This window comes from Bactrocera dorsalis, unplaced genomic scaffold (genome assembly GCF_023373825.1).
Source record: "Bactrocera dorsalis isolate Fly_Bdor unplaced genomic scaffold, ASM2337382v1 BdCtg126, whole genome shotgun sequence".
Classification (NCBI taxonomy): Eukaryota; Metazoa; Arthropoda; class Insecta; order Diptera; family Tephritidae; genus Bactrocera; species Bactrocera dorsalis.
In genome coordinates this window covers 31976-48139 of record NW_026038177.1, presented here as the reverse complement: position 1 = coordinate 48139, position 16164 = coordinate 31976, and the positions used below count along the sequence as shown (strand labels likewise).

The 16164-nt window shown below is 38.1% G+C and overlaps 1 protein-coding gene across 2 annotated transcripts in view; it reads left to right on the top strand.

The window, feature by feature from the left end:
* Positions 1-204: 204 nt before the first annotated feature.
* LOC105225045 (uncharacterized) overlaps positions 205-16164 on the top strand; it is a gene marked incomplete at its 3' end in the record, with an annotated part of 42188 nt that continues 26228 nt past the window's right edge. Inside the window, 1 exon segment of one of the 2 annotated variants that reach the window (XM_019989791.3) lies at positions 205-1302. 2 annotated transcript variants of the gene reach the window in all.

The window sequence follows — 16164 nt, the reverse complement described above, 5'->3', positions numbered from 1 at the left end:
ATTTTTAGGAAGTGTTCGGTATACCTTTCAAAAGCATTAATTTTCTCAAACTAGTATTATTGGTTTTTCTATTTAAAGAAAGTTTTCAATGTTTCTTAAAAAAATAAGTATTTGCATTTATTTAAATTTTCGACGGCAGCTTTATTATATTGCCGGACACACTCGCGTTAAACACATCCAACTTATCTCGTCACGTAACAACGAGTTGCTAATGAGCGAGTAGAAAATTCAAAATGGTCGCCCTGTTTTGTTGAGTGCGCGAAGAAAATTTGAGCTCCCGTTCAGAACTAATTATTTACTAACCGAAAGTAATAAAATTCAGAAAGTTTAGTGAAAAACATTCAACATATATATGCCTTCAGTTTATTATAAAAAAATTCGCGCAATCACAACAAAACAGTGTCGAAAATTTGTGTGAAAGTTGGAACTCAATATCGTGCGCAAAGTGTATGCAAAAAGAAAATTGTTCCCCCATCTGCCTCATAGCATTTTTCGGTGCTCAGCGACGGCGAAAAGCAAACAAGCGAAAAAGTATTGAACGTATATGCATTCAGTGAGCAAAGAGCAAACGGGCGACGGACAAATAGCAGTTGCAAGTTGTATATTGTATTTAGTAATAGTGCTATAAAAATTATTTTCGGAAAATTCTTGGAAGCCACGCGTTTATCTATACTACGAGTGTTTAATTAACAATAGTGCGAAAAAGGCAAAACATAAAATAAAAGAATCGCGCTTGAACTAAGCACGTCTGTGTAGATGAGAACAAAGCAATTTAAAGGGAATACCATTCTCAAGACCGATTGCAGCAGGAGGGAAGCGGTCAAGCATAGAACAGCTTTTGACACGCCGCATTCCTCCTCGCCTTTGGGCGGAGCAACACTTTTAGCAACTATGGATTATTAGCAGCTACAAGAGTCTAAATATTTCAATTCTGCAAGTGTTTGTCAAACGATAAATGATACTGGTGTATGAAGTACAACAATTTTAGCACAATTTTATAAGTGTATATTAAGTACAAATAAATAAATATAGCTTTTAAAAAAATAAACTTTGTGAATGATTTACTTCAAACTCTTAAATTAATTGTGCAATCGTCATTTAGTCAAAAAGCTAAACAAATTGATGAAGTACCATGTGTATGTGTCAACAAAATTAATTAAAGCAATCATCATTTTACTCGTGCTTTCCCACATTTTGCAAATAACGCCGTAATTGACGGAATATTATTTTTACGGCCGCACAGACAGCTGTTAGTTAATATTTCCATAAAAGCTGCAATTACACAATTTGTCAAAATCGATGGTAAGTAATTCTAAAATTTGCTTTATTAAATAGTCTATTAACCGAAATGTATTAAACGCTGGTTATTAAATTTGTTATGCACATACCTACAATTATTGCATTTGTTAGTAGGTATGTGCAAATGTATCTACATATATTATAACATCTGTGTCAGGCATGTGCGCGTGCAAGTATACGCTATTTTCTCAAGCCACTACGAGGTATAGTCAGCCCATACGTATGCCAACTGTTGTGAGCGGTGGCTAACTTCGATGATGTATAGGATGATTCTCCGTTTAAGTGTCTACAAATACCCAAATATGTAGCAGTTTAGTTCTATGACAATGGCGCTAGGGGAAAATTAATAAATATACTACAGCACAGAGGGTTCATGAAAATGCTTGGTTTTTTTGATCTTCTCAATTATGCTGAAGTGTATAAATTTAATTTGTCAAGCTGCACTTGGCACTTTGTTTTTGTAATGTTTTCATATTTAAATATCTGCTTATATATGTATATATTTTTTTTTATTTTGCACATGCTCTAGTATTTTATCAAAAAGAGTATACTATATAACAAATAAAATGTTATTTGTGATTTAGCGCACTGATCCTTTACTGAAACTTGTTTAATAAATCATTTTTCGATAGCTCACATTTCCTATTTTTATTCGTGTTTCGACAAGCATACTGCATAAACGGCTAGTATATAAGTTTGTATTTGTACTTAACAATTTAATCAGTACTAAAACAACAACTCAATTCAAAGGCCAATCTGTCAATTGTGTCTACTTAAGTACATACTTTTGGTTATCAAAATAATTGCAGTAGTTCATAAGTAGTTATACAGTCTCTTATCTCCTTAGAATACTCCTACAGCAAACCCTGCAAATGTGAATATGTCTATTTTTGTACTTACCAAAATTTCAAATATTCTTAAAATTGTGTAGTATTATTTATTGCAGCAATCAGTGTTTTAATCAACACCACTTGTATTGCAATAAATATTATCATAATCGGCTTTCTAGATAACATTGAAGTTTCGATAACGTTGATAATGTTAAAAAATGAAAAATTAATTATTTAAATAACATGGAAGGTTAAGTCCAACGTATGCACAAACATTTACTTATATATTGTACGAATATATGATAATAAGAGTGCCTACATAATTAAATTTGTATTTGCTTTATTTTGAATGACATAACACGTTATTATTATACGTTGCTAAAGTACGCTTTATCGCCTCTTTGGCCTGTTGTTAATAATAATTGATGTGTAACAACATTTCCACTTAACAGCGCAGCTATAAAATTGATTGATTTTCAATTTCAACAGGCAAGAGTATTCTCCGGGTGATAAGTTTTGGTTTATTACTATCGTAATTATTGTAAATAACGCGCACACCACGAACATGCCAATAAAAGTAGTAACTTTACGTGCTTTTAAAACTACATGCAGATGTATAAGTAATTCTAATAAATAATTTGTTGCGTTTTGTTGAACGAAAAGTGGTGCTTCATAATTGATTTAAATTGTATCCATACATTGTGACAGTTTATAGCAAGTCTATTAGTTCGTTATGCGTGTACAAAGTTAAAAAAGGAAAAAAAGAATCAGTCGCCCATAAAAGGCAGCGTTCAATTGAAAATAAAATTGAAACTACAGATATTTGCTTATGTGAGTGTGCGCGCATACATATGTACATTAGTGGTTAGTGGGTAGTGGTTAATACAATATGGAGTATTGTGGGAAAAATTAATGAGTGCGATTAATTTATTATGCTAAACTAGTCCAAATAGTGCAATAAAGTAGTAATATACATATATATCTCGGACCACTAGAGTTTATACGTGCCATAGAAAGATGGAATTTTTTTTATTTGACAAGATATCTTGACGAAATTTGGCATGGATTTTTTCTGAGACAGCTGTAAAATATATACTATAGCATATATAACTGCCTTACAAATGGAACACTCAAAATCCTGTCCTGATTTAAAAACTTTTTTTGACAAAACATTCTCACGGAATTCGCATGGACTATTGTTCCTATCAATGCCACAATATCAGATTATTACATCGCTGCACTATAGCATACAGGTACTTTACAAACTGCTCCAACAAAATCAAGGATGTAATCTTCGATTATTGTGAAGGGTAGCTTCGGTGAAATAAGGTAATGCTTTTCTTTGTTTTTATTTAATATTTAAATGAACTGAATACTACAGCCCTTCATAACCTTCAATTAAGCTTTTACACCCACAATACTCGGCAATTAATTCAATTATGAGATGGAAAGTCGGAGAAATTATTTTCGATAAGCCCACATACAAAGCACACACTTTTGTAGTACAAGCCAGCATGTGTGCACAAATGCATGAAATCATTTTTGTAAGGCACATTTGTATTTATAAAGCAGATGTGTGCGCGTACAAGCAAGTAACAGTATATAGAATAATTTTTTTTTATATCAAACAGCAGTGCCGTTAACAATTAATCGGGATAAGCATTAAATGTCACACACATTCAATTATTAACATTATAAAATATTTAGTGGCTAATATGATAAGGCGAAATTGTAATTTGTGTACAAATTAACACACTACATTGTGTAAATTAACTAACTGAGTGAATGAATGTGGCGCAATGCCAAAAAATCAACGTTTATGAAAAGTCAAATGTGGGCAAATGTGAGAAAGCGCTTGCTCGTCGCCACGCCTGCGGAAGGTTGACAAGCCGCAATTTGTTTGTAAAGTGTTGTTACACGACAATTTGAAATTCCATTCCATTTGGGAGTGCAACCACTAAAACACGGCATTTATTACAAACTAAATCTGCTTACAATGGCTTTTAACTGCGTACACAACCATTTCCGCGCCCGAGGCTTAGAGCCTGCAGCTTGGCGCAGTCGACTCGCTCGATGAGACGCCGCTATACCCTGTGCGGGGTGAGTTGTGTTTGGTTGGTGTTAGTGTGCGGGTGTGTGGATTCGGGCGATGCGGGGCTTCGCTTATATTCACTCATTCGCCCGTTTGCTCACGCGTTCAATTTGCAAATATGGTCAATTTGTGAGTTCATGCGCCCGATTTCACGCTTCTTATGCCCCCATCATCAACACCGTCGTCTCAAAACAATACGTACATACATACATTATATATGTTTGAACCGTTATAGTAAGGCTTGTTGTCGTCATCGTCGTAGTGGAACAACGAACTTATGCATAAGCCGTGGTGCAGATGTTGGTGCGACGTAAGTAAGTAAGTACCATACATGCGGGGCGAGTAACTTAACGTGGCCGTGGGTGGATGATGTGCTTGTCGCAATAAAGTCATAACTACCGGCCATGTCATCGTCGCGCACAGCGAGTAGTTCGTGGAAGCGCAAATGAGGGTGGATATTTATTACATTCAAGCATAATAAAGCAAATAATCGACAGTAAAATAATAATAAGGACACACTGCGCGTAAGTGAGTTGGAGTAGTTGATGGCGTGCCTTCGAATTGTCATGTTCACTGGCTGGCTGGCTGGCGGATCGTTCACACTGTCACGCTGACAGTTCAATTGATTGCCCACATTGTCGTCCTACACTTTAGATTATCGCAAATGGCGTTGACGATAATCAAGCTTGAAATCTCTGTTACTTACTGTTAAATTTTATTATTTTAATTTGTGTGTTTGTTTATTTAGGTTTTTGTGATACAAAATTTATTTGGGTGTAAATTATTTGGATGTCTGTAAGCAATTTTTACCAAGGCTATGCATTGCGGTTTTGGTAGACATGTGTATTCAAAATAAGCAAAAAAACTAATTTTCTTTTTTATATTTATTTTTGAGGTTAGTTTTTAATACTCTTACAAAATCAAAACTTTGTAAGTTGAAATCTTTCTTGTTTGCAACCGAATTTTATTTCTTCCTTGGTTTGACTTATAAAAATACAATTTCTCAATATTTAATATTATTTGTTTCCATTTTGAAGGTAATTTCATTACGTAACTTGCATAGCAGCCTTCGTCTCTGTTGGTAAAAAAACTTGACCAGTCGATTTCCACAGGCACAGGTATTAATAACTTGATGTCTGGTTCAGACTATAAAGTAGATGCATGAGGGCCTTTAAACAAAGCTAATAATAATATTGAGGAAACAGAAATCGTCTTCTATAGATCAAAGCTGAACACTTCTGGGCTTCCTTCAGACGGTCCACTTTTTGACAGGACCGAATTAGCCCTATGGGAGTTATCAATCGTATGTTACTTTGCTTTGCGTTTGCTCAGTGCGATTTTTCTAAGATCGTCTACTCTTGACCTTGTTGTAAGTGACCCAATTTCATCCGCTTCAGGAATGAATCGATTTTGTTGCAATTCCTATTTTCGGCAGCTTGGCTTGCGTTTTCATCGAAGATAACTTTAAAATTGCTCAAACAAAACTGATTCAAAGAATGATAAAGCTATCTGAAATATTTTTAGTACGAAAAGTTAGCTTTTTAACAGCATGTAGCGGCACCGAATCGCGAGATACAAATTACTAAATCCATTGGATAAGTATTTTGACATAAATTCTATTTATGAACACCTTTTTATAAATGTGTTCTAAATTTTAGAATTGAAAGAAGGCATGAAAGACTTTTAAGTAGTTGGAATCCAAAAACGAGGAAGAAGCGATAGTTTAAATAGCATAATCGAAGCGGCCTCGGTTTTTGGGTGTGGTACTGCCTACTATTATATAAAATCACATCAATTACCACGACAGCCGGTTCTACACAATGGAATTGACCAGGATTTTATCCGGCCAAGGGCTGTTTTTTCGGCGATCTAACCCCGTTTGGATCTCAGGACCTGTTCGACCGATTTCAACTAAATTCGGTACCCACCATTTCTCTAACTTACTTATGTTACAGTGCAAAAAGGGGGCGAAATCGGACTGGAACCACGCCTACTTCCCATATAACACAATTTTTCTTTCCATCTCATTCTTTCCTTTCCGGTGTACAAATTAAGAAAAAATTGTGATACAACTTTGCACTAATTATACCTTTAAAGTATGTCAGTGTGCGACCAAAAATTGTTAAAAGCAACAAAAACTGTCCAAGCCCCTAGGAACCGCTACATATCCGGTCTTCAGTATCTATATATATTTGACTTTTAACGTAAAAGAGGGTTCAAGTATGAGATATATGTATGTATGTATACATGAAATTCACACAGAATCCTTTCCTGCCAAATGTAACTCCGTGTCTTAAAAATGGGTTGGATCGGGTCAATACTTCCCTGAACTCGCCGCATATACATATGTATGTACCTCATAAAAGGTCTTCGAAACTCCGGGTGACTTTGTACCGCCTATATCCGTCAATATGTGAGTTATCCCAATTAAAATGAGAGAACTTATTTTATTCATAACAGTGTATCTTTGTGCGCAAAGTTGATAAATTTGAGCAAAAACTTGGCCTAGCCCCCATATAACTAATATCAGGATTTTCGAACACCCGGCTGACTTTACTCCATATAATTGGTGATTGTATGTATGTTTGGTACCTTAATGAATTTGAGGGAAAATTAGATAAAATCGGGTCGATGCTACCCCCAACCCCTATATACCACAAATTTATAATGTAAACTTGTATAAAATAGAAATTCGCCGGTTTAATAACCACATTAAGCTTCAATATACTCCTAATTGCAATGTTACATTAAAAAATCTATTCATTTTGTTGTATTTCCTTTATATTTGTTGATGCATACTTATCTGGAAAACCACCTCCCTCTTTCAATAAGCAAATAATCCTTAAAATATAGTACATTTCCCAAAAACTTATTCCATATGCCAGCTCACACTTTGCTACATACATCACTATAGAGGAGCGTTCATATGCATGTGTGTATATGTGCAGAGCGTTTGGCTCAATGCCAACTAAGGCAAAATAATATCGAGTCATCGGATTTGCGAATTTCCACGAACTCAGGTTGTTGGAAAATAAATTTTGCGCGCGTTCGTTACAGCAAATTTGTGTATTAAAAAGTATTTAAACTGAAATCAACCCACTTGCAAGGCACACACACATGTATGTATGTATGTATATGTAAACACATGCGCTCCAATATGCACTTAAATCGTGTATATTTATTCATCTTTACCTTTCCCTGCATGTTTGTAGGTGTGTACGTGGATGTGTTTGTGTGTGGGTGTGCTGTGTAGGAGCGTTAATCTCTGCACTGCTTTTGTTTAACATGTTTATGCGGATTATTAAGGATTAACTGACTGGAAGCCACTTAAACAATGGCCAAACGACAACACAGCTGCAACAACAACAATAACAACAACATCAACCAGAGATATGACAATAATAATAAGTGTACAACAAAAATATTGCTGATGTTGCTGAAATCGCTTTTGTTGTTGTATTTTTTCGCATTCATTATTCATACGCAAATTTACTTAACATTTAATTGAAAGTAAATTGATTTATTTGTAAAGCTACAAATGAAATAAATACTTCAATACATTTACATATATATGTTTGTACAAATATGTGTGCCGCACTCAACCGTTATCATATTTGTAAAACGGAGCAGGGTGTATCGTAGCCTTTACACTCATATCGTCGCAAAACGCCCGAAATTTTTCAAAATGGAAATAAGAACAAGAAAATGTAGTTGTTTTAGTGATAGTTAGAACAGTTTCTGGCCGGATGAAAATCAGGGTCCCTTACGGTTACGTAGACCCGACTGTCGTGGTTGTTGTTGTTGTAGGAATAGAATTCTGTCGAGTTGACAGTCCTTGACCGTATAAACAAGCCGAGTCCGTTCCGGTTACGTAGACAAGAATGTCGTGGGAATGGTCCCATTGTCGAGGTTGTTAAGTTCGGCTACAGGAAAACCGTTAAGATCGACTGAAAGGACCCTTCACAGTTGCGTTTCTTATAGTATAAATGGGCATATAAATATATTTTTCCGAATTTTTATAGATAAGTTTGTATGACTGCTATATGCTATAGTGGTTCGATTAGAACAATATGTTCGGACATTATAGCGCTGCTTTTGACAATTATATACATCAAATTTTATATATATAATTGTGAAGATATCTTGTCAAGCAAAAAAGTTTTCTAAACAAAGCCTTCATTTTGATAGGTTAGTTTTTATGGAAGCTGTGTGCTATAGTAGTCCTATGTAGGCCGTACCGTCGAATAAGTAATTTCTTGGTTAAAACAGGGCGTGTAAACTTTCAAGTTCATATCTTAAAAACTGAGAGATTTGTTTGCGTATATACAGGCAGATAGACGGACATGGAAATGGACGAAAGTCCTCCTAAACACGCGGATCGCTTATACTTATATATGCTTAAAAGGCTCTCCAACCTCTCCTTAGAAACATTCAGGGTATAATAAATAAAAAATTAAGTAAGAAAACTTGAAAAGCAGTAAGCAAAAACAAGAAAAATCAAAGGGTCGCAACCGCAACCGTAGTCGTAATTGTGGTGATCGTCGCCACCTAATAAAACTCATGACTAATCAATTTCAGTATATTTATTTGCGAGCGCTCATAAATTTTAATAAATTTCATTATCACGCTATAAACCCTCCGACAAGCAGCCGCAAGTTGCCCAAAGCACTCAACGCTCTGCACCAAGTGATGGTGGTGGTGGTGGAGAGTGGCATCGAGAAAGAGATGTAGAGAGGGAGAGCGGGCGACGACAGGGTGGCCAGAGAGCGGAAAATCATGAAGCGAAGTGGCTAAATAAACAAAACAACGAACGAAAAATACTGCACAGATGAAATACCACAAAGCATAAGTAAAAGCTACAAATCCCTAAAATACTCTTGATAAAATTACATAAAACTAATCATACGAAAAATGATGAAGGTACGTACACACACACAGAAGGACCAAGTTGTCGTACGTATCGTCGGCATTGGCTTACAGCAGCCATCAAGCACCCACAGCGCACAATGCGAAAGGTAGGCAGGCGGGCGAGCGCTACACTTGGTGGCTATGGTGGTGGGTAGATACAAACACATAGACACACACACACACACGCGTTCCTCAAAATATACTCATAGTATACTGACTTTAGCCAAAGCTACTGTCTATAAGGAGCAGTTCCATAGCCAAACCGGCGTGCGCCACGAGGTACGAGGCACGAGGGCTCGTGGTACGAGCGAAGAGCTTCGAACGACAGGCAAGCGAGCGAGCGAACGCGTGCGGTATCTACACCGACAATCTGTTTAACAACTTCATGAGCAAATCCAACAAATCGGATGCCAGTGGCATTTACTCGTTTTCGTAAGTGGCTTACAAGCCAGCCGACATGAATACTTGCGCACACAACACACAACGAATATAAAAAACGCCAAACATTGGAAGCATATAGTTATGGATTCAATCTGCGAGTGCCACCGTATTGTGGCAACATCAGCCGCAATGACAGTGGCAATGCCAGCTAGCGAAGCAAACTTTACAGCTTTCAACCGAGTAGATCGAGTCACACAGTCTGTTCGTCCGTACGTCCGTCCGCCTGTTGCCTATGCAGTCCGTCAGCCAGTTAGTGAGCTCGTCATCGCCATGTATGCGCTAGTCAGTTAGTCAGCCAGCCAGCCACCCAGTGAGGCAGTCTCTCAGTCTGTCAGTCAGCTCGCCGCACAGTTATCCATCCAACTGTCTGTGCGCTCATCAACTCATCCAACCAACCGACCGCGGCCGACTCACCAACAATCGTTGCAAGCAAGCGAGCTGCCAAGCATTCTCCGCTTACATATGGCACGACGAAATGAAGTCCGACCACGATGACAAGGATGGCGTTGGCGATTGTGATGATTTTGATGCTGATGCTTACGCTGTTGAGTACCGATGACGACGCGTCCATATGTCAAACAACTGTACACAACAACACGAAATACTAACAAAAAATTAAAAACAACAATAGCAGTAAGTAGCGCCCGAACGGCTCGTGTTGTGTCGGACATTGGTTCGCCCAAAAATGAAGTGAACATAAAAAAGACGAGCGAGCAAAAAAAGAATTGAGGAACGTCACAAAAGTGTGGAAACTTTGGGAGGTAAAAAGCATTCTATATGGACCAAAGGTACATACAGCAAATAGCAGAGGGCATGGCCGGTCGGTTGGTTGGTCGGCAGTGACGTGCTGAAATGGAACGAAACGAAGCGTTGCTAATAGTGGTGTTGGGTGGCATGGCGCGGCGCTTTTTGAGGGTCTAGCAAAAGCGTTCGGTGATTAAAGACAAGAAGAAAGACGTGCAAAAGCATTGGATATGAGTTTTTGTTCGTTCTGCTGCCAGTAAAGCAGACAATGCGGCGATCTATTGTTGTACTCTTGATTCTGATTGCTTTTAAGTGAGGAAAAATACTTCACTTAGTCATGATTTTTGAGTTCACAAAATTGTCATTTTCATTTAAGCTGAAAACCAACACACTCACACTAAACATAAAGGCATTCGGGTACATTAAAGCGAATACGGTTATTTAAGCTAGCGCTTGGTTAAGTAGTGGACTAAAGTTGCTGGCGATCCATCGCTCTAATTGATGTTGAGTTTGTGCCTTAAATGGAGTTTCTCGACTGTTCCTCACAGCTACATATTTTCTAGGAATAAACTGCTAGACCTAGGTCAATTGAGTAGCCCAATATATTTAATTGACTCATTTGTTTGTGTTAAGCATAAGCAAGCGTAACTAATAAAAAATAACCGTTCCCACGAAACTATGGCTTAAGAAACCGGAACGGACCCGCATTTTTATTCAGGCAAGGACTTCCAACTCGGTGCCATGGGTCGAAATTACTTCAAGAATATTTCTGCCAATACAACAATAAAAAGACTTTGGATGGTCAGATCCCACAATATTTCTTTCCTCTTTTTATTGGCAAGCTTTCGCGTGATCTCAGCTTCAAAGGTTTTCAGAAATCTGTATGTATAAGCCGTTAATCATTATTTCATCTATCTGTATAGTTTCAGGAATTAAATGATTTGTTTATCCATTATCATATCCCATAATTAATTGAATGACACAAAGTGTTCAGAGAAGATCGAAAAGTCATCGAAAATTTGTCTCATGCGAGCCGTCCATCCACCTCTGTTAATGAGGATAACATCGAAAAGATTACAGAAACAGTGCGTGAACTCGTGTTGGCATCAGAGATACCACACCAGCAGATGATATCAAAAACCTGAAGATTGTAAAAGAGATGCTGAGGATGCCACATTCAACAAACGCGTCAGTATTGGTGCCGAGATGTGGGATCTCATCCCACGAGATCACGCGACCGCGATTATTGCCAAAGTACAGAGCCGCAACCAAATCCTCAAGTCGCTAGCTCCAGTACAGGGGGAAAAGACAAAGAAACGTTTTTGACAACATACAAGGCAATCGGTCGGCTGGTCCTTTACAACGCCGCACCAATATGGTCGCTGTATGCAGTGAAACCACTGCACTCCGGACCACGACAGTATGCCTCTTAATGTCTCCCATCAAATACCTGCACAGTGAGGCCCGTTTGCTCACAGTTAACGAACATAATGAATTCCTTTCCAAGCAGTTTCTGCTGAGATGATTTCGCAGGAGCGGTACCGCCTCCTAGAAGCATCAACTACGTCGAGGACATAAGACAATACGCCGACCAAACTTTGGACGCAACGAACTTCAGACAGGGCCATTCACAGTGGAGCCATTAACACATGCACCTACTCCTCTCAGTGAATGGCGTACTTGGAGTTAAACCACCACCCATTGTAGACGACGAGCTCGAGTTGCCAAGAGAATCAAGAGTGATCTTGCGCAGCTTCGTTCTGGATACTGTAGCAGGTTAAAGTTCTATGTACTTATTCTGAATAGACCTGGACTTATCAAACATATGTATGTATGTCCAGCGTGTATTGAGTCTCGGCATGATACTAGCCACCTCTTTTCATGCGCTGCTAACCCTACACATCTGACTTCTCTCTTTTTTTGGTCTGACCCCGTCGAAACTGCATGTTTCCTGGGTTCGCCGTTGGTTGACCCCGATGACAACTAATCTAATCCTTACCATTCTAACAGAGATTAGGTACCCATTAAAATAACAACAACAACAACAACGAAACGTGGGTTGATAAAGGTGTGTATTAAAATAAGTGAAAATGAGTTCTCAGTCCGTGTCATATTTGATCAGGCGGTATGTTACAAAAATATGCAATTATTTTGGAAATTTCTGAATTAACATAAATTATATTAAAATATCATAAACTATATTTCGTGTTGTTGTTGTTGTATCCAGTATTATGCAACAACTTTATCCATTTTTTATATATTTTATAACATTTCTCTCAATTTCAAGGAGTAAGGCCCATGTTTCTATTATTTTGACCAGAGTTACTGTGTACTATATTTATGTATGGCATCAAAGAGGATATTTTCCAACGCATTGCTACTGCATAAAACTATGGTTTACAGCCACCACTAGTCTACAACTATGTACTTGCATATGTTTGTAGCGGTGTTGCTACATTGATTAATATCACTAGTGGATGAAAGTGCGGAAAAGTACCGATTGAGATTAACTTACTGACAAATTGAAGCTGCCATAAGCGGGTGAAATGCAACAACACACGCCATATGTACTTACTATGCAACAACAACAACAACGCCAATCAAACAAACAAACAAACACATGCACCACATACTTAGATGGATGCAATGTTAGCTCAACGCCGACTGACTGGGCTGACTGGAGTGTGCGCCACTAAAAGAATTGCAAGCAAGGGGATTTGTTTATTTTCCGCCCCAGAAAAAATCCCTACAATTTATGTGGTTTCATCTTCATTGCCGTCATCGTTTGTCGTGTACGCAGCATCAGCATCAGCTTCGGCATCAGCATTCAAGCGTTCAGCTAAAATTGTTCAACAAATGTACAAATATCCGTCCACTACAATATTCGATGTTTAACAAGATCTTTGTGTCGACATCGTCAGCTCACTTTTCGTCTGCCATTGACTGTTGCTCTTTCCGTTGTGCTGTTGTTGTTGTCGTTCTTATTGTTGTTATAGCGATTTTCATCTGCCATTGCGCGGAAAAGAGCTCACCACTGCTTACATTACATCTACATATGTGTATGTGTGTGTGTTTGTGGTTGTGGTGCTGCCAGCATATGAATTTCATTTGGGCAATCTTTTGCTGTTGTCCGTCCGTCCATTCGCTTTGGTTTATTTTCGTTGCTCGCTTTTGATCTTTGTGCGTGCTCAGCAATAACAAATGTACATTTTCGCCTCCCAAAGAACTTATTCATAAGTCACTTAAGCGGTTCATGCTCCATGGTCAATACGCAATGATGAATAAAGGCCAGCTCATGTGCATACCTACCGACATACATAAATACATACATACATATCATGGAGGCCAAGTGGCAAGTGGCAAAAGCGCTGAGCGTGTGGAATATATGAAGATACAAAGAGCTTTTTCGCAAGCGTTTCACAGCGTAGTGCAAGTTTGTGTGTGTTTGTATGTATGTATGTTTGTTAAGTATGAATGAGCGTCTGCCTGTCTTTTTAGCTGCTAGTTTTTGCGGCTTTGCGAAATCGCCTCAAGTGGTGCGGTAAGCCAGTAAATGTTTGACTTCGACACACAGGCACGCAAAAACATACGCACACACACATACTTGCTTGCAAATATGTAAATTTGTATTTATGCACTTTGTATACACTCGGTATCGAGACATTTTTTGTATACAAAATGGTAATTGCCCAGGTCCTCAAGGATGTAAGGAAAGCGTTGGCTTCCTGCGCGATTGACCCTCTGGACTTTTGCTTTCACATTTTTTGTTTTTATTGCAATTTTTTCGTCATTCAACACAAACCCTTTGACCTTTTTCATGCATCTGCATATTTGCAGCTACACACGCACACTTGCGCGCACGCAGGTTGGCTTCAAAACGACACAAATATGTAAGAATACATTCATAAGAAAATTATTGTTGTTTTTTTCCACTTTTTACTTTTGCTGTCCAGCTTTCGACAGCATTTATTTGACTTATGCAGTGCCGTTGTGGTATTTTCATGCCAACAATTCTCATTGACATATTACAATGGCATGCTCTTTTGTGCACGCGTGTGTATGTGTATGCGTGTGTGCATGTAATTGCCGTTAATTATGTAAGCATCTCATAAGTCATGCTTTTCCACAACACTTCCAATTACACTTCGACTTCTTCCACATTCTTTATTTTTAGCTGCGGCTTCTTTTGTATGCGTGAACATTTCCCCATTTCCCCCCATTATTCTCACCTTTCACATCCGTTCGCTTCGCCGTTTGTTGTACATTACATGTATAATGTAATGTTCGTATTGTTGGTGCTTTTGTTGTACGTTTAATATGTTTAGCCCAGTATGCCACTAAGCTGTTATTATTATTACGATATGCGCGCGCGTTTCCATTATTAACCTGAGCAGGCGGCCCAGTCAGTGTTGCAAGTCATCAGGGCATAACCCAGTGCGCCAAAGCGAGCAGACTCTTGAATGTTCTGAATTATTAATTTGTTTTTTAACAAATTTAGAAATGTTTTTACTTAAAAACTTAAAAATGAAATTAAATATACACTTTTCGGGCTCAAATTTTTTTTACCAAAGAAATTACATGCAAAAACAAAAATAAAGTTATCGATTTCGATAAAGAGAATGCGTGCAAATGAGTTTTTCACCAGCAAAATTATTCCCTTGGTGCCGGATTAAAAGGTTGATGCATAAGAACTTCCTAACTAAGCTCTCAGAGCTTCTAACGAACCACTGTCGATAGGAATGCCCTGGCATTTTCTTGGTGGAATTCAATTGCTCATTTATTGACCAAAGCTGATCGCTTCTAGGCGTTTGTTTTCGTCAGACGAACAGTTTGGAGTAATGATTGCCTGCCAATCCCACTAAACATATAGTAAAACATTCCTGACCGTCAATTCTGGTTTGACTATCGTTTGCGCCATTCGTCCACGACCGTTTTCTCTTGATAATCGCTTTCTACTCACCATTTACCAACCGTTTCAGAAAAAGGTCGATTTTGTTGCGACTCAGTAGCGTTTCGTAGATGAAAATTTGGTCCATGTAGACTTTATGTGTTAACTCCTGTGGGTCCCCATAAATCCTCTACTTTTTGTGTGCAGCCTTATTTAAATGTTTCCAATTTTTTTTCGTACAATAATTAGCTTCTGAGCAATTGGAGCAGTGCTCACATGACGATGGAGCTCGGCAATTTCTATTATTATTTACATTTTACTGTTGCAGTACAATAACCGTAAGGAATATTTACAAATACAGCCGCTTGGCCTACGTTTTCACCTTTCTCGAAGAAAACTGTAAAATATGTCGTATTTTTCCTGTGTTGATTTCCATCTTTGAGGCGTGTTCGAATAATACTAAGTGAAGCAAACACAAAACTGAGAATGAAATTTTATTTTTCTAACACCATATAGCATAATCTGATCGACTTATATAACGCAATATACAGATTAGTAAAGTCATCTATAGGAAAAATAATGGCCAGTTGTTCTTCCTTTTCGCTGTTTGTCGCTGTCTTCCTCTTCCTCTGCTTCCCCCAGCGGGTATTGCGCCGAGTATTCTTAGAACTGGAGTGTTTTTATATATTCGGACGGTGAACTATGTCAATTTCGTTGTATATCTCGTATTGCTCATCGTGCCGATTCGCAAAGATCTTCATAAATCTTCCGCAGAACCTTTCTCTCGAAAACTCGTAACGCCGACTCATCTGTACCATATAGTAGGACTGGGAGTGACTTGTAGAATTTGGTCTTTGTTCGTGGTGAGGGGACTTCATTTCTCGATTGAGCGGTTGTTATGACCAATGATATCGTTGTCATCGGCGTATACCAGCAGCTGTGCACTCTTATAGAAAATGGTA